The sequence below is a fragment of the Pecten maximus genome, chromosome 3 (assembly GCF_902652985.1).
Source record: "Pecten maximus chromosome 3, xPecMax1.1, whole genome shotgun sequence".
Taxonomy (NCBI): domain Eukaryota; kingdom Metazoa; phylum Mollusca; class Bivalvia; order Pectinida; family Pectinidae; genus Pecten; species Pecten maximus.
Window position 1 is genome coordinate 46646969 of NC_047017.1, and position 6061 is coordinate 46653029.

Below are 6061 nucleotides of genomic sequence, written 5' to 3' on the forward strand. Positions count from 1 at the left end.
ACATTCAGTAAGGCATGCATTAAAAAGAAAATATCCAATCTTCTCTACCACAATATCAGGATATACAGGATAACACACACAAATGAAAAGCATTAGAGATGAATTTAGAAAAAGAAATATGCCGAGCCACAGAAATCGTACCACTATTTCATCCTTATACGACATCTTCTGAATGTTACACGGTAATCTGAGCAAAAACATGTTTTTTTGTTTCAATATTGATATGATTTGATTCGAATAAACCTATGGCGTTCTATACTTTTATAAGAACAAAAATGACAACGCAGACATGCCAATCAATTAAATTACACTGATATTTTCTCGATATGAACATCGTTGATCGCATATCAATTTATGTTATAAGTGATGGTTTAAACAGAAAATGCGGACATGTTACGTTTCTACTGTAAAGATATCGTATGCCTCGACTTCAACAATGAAGATTCTAACGAAATCTCAATTTTTTTGTCATTCTAATCTACTTCCCCTTCTACAGAAAAGGTATACCTCACGATTGGCTACTCGTGTTCATAATGTTCGATCCTGTGTTCTAGACTCGTAATCATGTTTATAATGCACCATTCCTTAGCAGCGTGTCACGTTTATATCAGGATATGCAGGATGACACACAAGTGAAAAAACGTTAAAGATGCATTTAGTAATAGATATACGCCAAGTCACAGAAATCATACCACTTTGTTATCCTTATACGACTACTAAGTGATGTCAGTGATAAAAAGAAACATCTTTCAATATGAATTGATTAATAGATATACACCGGGTCGCATATATCATACCACTCTTTCTTTCTTGTAGGACTAAAAGTAATGTCTGATAAAAACATCTTTGAAGATGAATTTAGTCATAGATATACGCCAAATTACATGATGTTTGTGATTAAGAAAGGCAACTTTAAAAATGAATTTAGACAAAGTTATACACCGAGTCACAGATATCATACCACTGTTTCATTCTTGTAAGACTGCAAAGTAATGTATGTGATACACCTTTAATGATTAATGTAATACTAGATGTACGCCAAATACCACCGTTTCATCCTTTGCATGACTACCAATTGATATCTGTGATAAAATGTTTAAACATTCAGAAGAAATCAATAACCAATAGAGCTGACCAACTTAGTACATGCTGGATATTTTTGTGTTCCTGCCCTGCAGGTAGGGCGTAAGAATTGTACCTGCTGCCCCCATTGCATGATCGTAAGAGGCAACTAAATTTCGGATCTTATCTTTTCTCTTCTTTCTTAACTTTCTTCTTCCTAATGTCTTCCTTGACAATGCCTCACTTTTGGCCTTTAGTTGAGCGTTCGTCCCTGTGAGGAGGGCTTTGGGTTCTGTCCCTGGCCGAGACATACCACAGTCTTTAAAAAATGGTAGTTGCTACTCCTGCTTAGCGCTCAGCATATTTGGAGTGGGACGACTGGTTCGCCCGTTGTCAGTATAATGTGACGGGGTGAGTGTGCTGCTGGGTGTCTTCGGCAGTATGCTTCAGTGATATAGCACTATAAATCGGCAAAAGTTCCGGCCTATCACAAGGAGACTTAACACGAACAGCCTCCAAAAACACACATACGCACTCACCACACGCATGCATGTCGCACGCACGGGAGGCCGTCCTTAAATGACCTTAGCTGTTAATAGAACGTTAAACAAAATAAACCAAACCAAACCAAATCTTTTATGTTCAGAGATAGTTTTATAGATACTATCATATTAAAGGTTTAATTATATCATCCTTTAAACTAAGAGGCTGAAGATAAATTCCAAAAACAGATATATCAATAACATCGTATTTGAAAATGTCCATTTCGATATACTGACTCGTTGTATATATTGTTTTAATTGGCAAATTTTCTGGTCATAACATTTCTTGATTTTTTTTTTAACAAATTAAGCAAACATAATGCGCCATAAAGAGGCAAAATATTTTTTGCTGCACAAGAACCGAAAGTTGGTTTATATCTTCCTTAAAAATCTAAAACAGCTGAAAATATGAGTACGAATTTCAACATTTTTCGTCGTTGAACATGTTACATATTTATTGCGTAGTTTGTATCTCTTTATTTGGGGCATAATTTGCAGTAAATCACACTCTTTAGAAAATAAGTTCATCTGACAATCATACATGGCCTTTAAGTAATGATATCCAGTTGTAACTTCATTTTTACTACAATAAGTTTACATAATGAGCCAACTAGTCAAAAACAGTTTTGGTGCTTGGTTTGGTTTGATTTATTTTGTTTAACGTCCTATTAACAGCTAAGGTCATTTAAGGACGGCCTCCCGTGCACGCGACATGGATGCGTGTGGTGATTGCGTATGTGTGTTTTTGGAGGCTGCAGTATGTTCGTGTTAAGTCTCCTTGTGATAGACCAGAACTTTCGCCGATTTTTAGTGCTACCTCACTGAAGCATACTGCCGAAGACGCCCAGCAGGACACCCCACACGGTCAGATTATACTGACAACGGGCGACCAGTCGTCCCACTCCTAATATGCTGATCGCTAACAAGGAGTAGCAACCACCAATTTTTAAGACTTTGGTATGTCGCGGCCAGGGGACAGAAGCCTTCCTCACAGGGGCGAACGCTCAACTAAAGGCCAAAAGTGAGGCATGGTCAAGGGAAACATTAGGAAGAAGAAAGCTGTCCAGAAAGAGAATATATAAGCTCCCAAATTTAGTCGCCTCTTACAATCATGCAATGGGAGCAGCAGGTACAATTCTTACGACCAAAGTGGGTATGTCATGTCATTGGAAATCTGACACGGCTAAAAATGTGACTAAAACATTCGACAATTTCTTGCGTTTCAGTTGATGTTATATATTCATTGCGTACATTTTATATGCATATCTTGGTTTTAATTTGCAGTAAATCCTCCTCCTTAGAAAATAAAATCATTAGACCACAAAAGATCTTCTTTCGATGAAAAACTTAAACTAGTTGTACACCTATTGTTGGTAACTTTATTTTGCCATAACACAGGCCCCTGGGACCTTTTGAATAAAATTCAGGTTAATCACTGAATAGATCTACAAAACATAATTCATATACATGGTACATTGACAGGAACATCTAGATACATTAACACTCATAGTCGGCATAATAGTATGACACATTTTGATACACAATGCCTCAAACTTACCAGGTCTTTCTACAATGAGTCATAGGACAAGTGATGTCTATTTGTTGGCGTGATGGGGATTGATATGGGAACATGAAATGGAATGATGCATGCAGGATATTGGACGAAAACTCTTTGCAATACTCTCATCTGATAAAACCTCTCGCACAGGATGACGTTATGATTAGTTTTAAAATGTGTGGACATTACCCATCATTTATTTACAGAATGCAATCCAAAAATGAATGGTTAAGTGATTCTACAAATATGTCGCGAATATGAACTTTTACATTTTGTGTTTAGCTAAGTTTTCTATATACAATGAATATCGGTATTATAAAACTTAATATATGCATTACTTTTCCAAGTTATGTTCCAGCCTGTCCCGCTGTACCAATATCATATCATTCGCTCTTCGTTTTCAAGATTTTTTAAAAAATAATATACTTAGGCGGTTTTCAAAAACAATAATCAATATACTGTAAACGTACTTAGTTTAGCGGTAGTTTAATTTTAGCGCTTTTCGCGCTCTTTGTGGAGCGCTAATTCATGTACAGCGCTAACATTTTGAATTTAAAACTGAATATTTACACAAGTGTACTTACGTATAACGGTAGTCAATGCAACCCGGCGGCCATCAATTGTTGATACCACTACTAGCTAGAATATTCCATTGATATCAAACAGGGGGAATATTTCCAACACAGGTAAAACCTGGTATGCCCTATTGAAGTAGTAGGACAGCCCAATAGCTGGATAGAATGTTTGTTTAGCGGTTTACAAATCACACAAAAAATGCTCTCTGTAAACTCAGCTTTTATTACCAACATCGTCCCGATCTCATTATTTATTATGGGGAGAATTAACAACCCTGGTGTCTGGTAAAGTTGCCGATGGCGGTGGGGAATTGACAGCCGACACTAAGAATCTTTTCAACATGGTGCAATTCAGAATACTGAAATCGGCTTTGGGAAGATAAATAACATAACAACTACAACTCATATGTAATTTTAATGAAAACAGTTCACTAGTGACTTACCTGTAGAACACGGGTCGTCTAGATCTATTCATACATCTGTCAGTGGTCGCATGTTTATTTCAATAATAGCTCACCACCATATAGATAATAGCGTATCGCCGCCGGCAGCCCATAATTTGCATAACAAAAATGAAAATAAATATCCCGTGAGAGGACCCTTAATGCCCGATACGAACGCACCGCGCATGACCCAAAACCTCACTTCCGCTTATGGAAGCCATCATCCCAGAAGGATTTTGACGACAGTTCGTTTTCCCAGGTTTTTTTTTGTTGCATTTCATTAGTTTTTCTCATGCTAGCCTATAGGTCATCAGTGCATAGCAGCACGGGATACTCCCCGAATCAGCTGATGCTGGGGAGAGAGGTGATGCTGCCCATAGATCTCATGGTGGGATTGCCGCCTGGTGATGAAGGAAACCCATGTCCAGTAGCATATGTTGAATGGATGCAGCATGCTATGAACACATCATTTGACTCAGCAAATAACAATTTAGGTCTATCTGCTAAAAGACAAAAGAAATATTACGACATAGGCACAAAGGACAAAGATATTGAGGTTGGGACCTGGGTATGGAGGTGGTATCCTCCAGCAGCAGGGCAAAAGTTAGAATTGGGTTGGACAGGACCTCACTTGGTGATAGCTAGGTTTTCAGAATTAACATACACCATCCAGAAAGATCCAAGGGCTAAGCTAGTAAATATCCATATAGATCAGCTGACACCAAACTAGGTAGTAAACCTCCACAAAATTGGGTCAAGGACTCAGTGCATCAGTCAGGTTCATTGGGATTAGAAGACTCAGCACATGAGTCTCAGGGTGCAATGGGTGGCCATCAAACAGTTGGGTTACCAGTTGTCGATGATAATGGGCAGAACATGCAAGGGGGTGTGATAAATAGACAGATAGAAGAAAGAAGAACAAGGGGCGGTAGAACAGTAAAACCACCTCAAGTTTACTCACCATAATCTGGGTACACTGTCGTGTGTGCTCAAGGTCATAAATATATTCCAGGAACATGACATAACTAAATTGGTGGCCTAGTAGTTAATTGTCACAACAGTTATTCTTCTCTCCCCTAGATTATGTATATATCTGTAAATAACTAGTTGTAAATATATCCAGGGAAGTTGCCTATGGAAAAATGTATTGTCCCGTATGTGGCAGTATAAATATGTATATATGAAATTGAAAAAAAAATAATAAAAATAAATAATAAATATAGGGAAGTAACGGGATAAGGGGAATAACCACGGAGTATATAATGGAGGAAGGGGTGTTCTTGGTTTTTTTTTAATAGATGGAAGAACTGCTACAATATAATGAGGACGAAGCGCAGGCGTTTCTGCGCGGGGAGCGAGCCAGCAGGGAACCCTGGAAACCAGAGGGCATGCCTTGTCCTGTTCCAGCCTGCAGGGATTGTGGCGTGTTCCCCAGGCAGCAGCGCCTTATGGACCACTGGGCCAGAGTGCACGAAAGGCTGATAACCCTACAGGAGTGCACTTGGTGTCGGCGGCAGTTTAGTCGTCGCACCAAGTGCAGAGCCCACATCCGGAGAGTCCATTCAGGGAGGGAGGACGAAAGTTTCATCACCAAGAGGGTCATGGAGAACCGGAACTTCATGGACCCAGGATTATACAGACCACCCTTGCCGCCGACCAGGGAGGATGAGCCGGGGAGCCAGAAGACAGAAGACGGAACACCCGACTGTTCAAGTCGGAGGCGCCTCCCTGGGCGGGAGCAGGCTGCCCAACTTAGGCGTAGCCTGAGTCGGACGGTTTGTTTTTCCCCGCGGGACGCCTCCGCCCTGAACAGTCGTGACGTGCGTGTGGAGATTGTGGAAGTGAGAGGGGAGATCCGGGGTTACCGTCGGATGCGGGGCA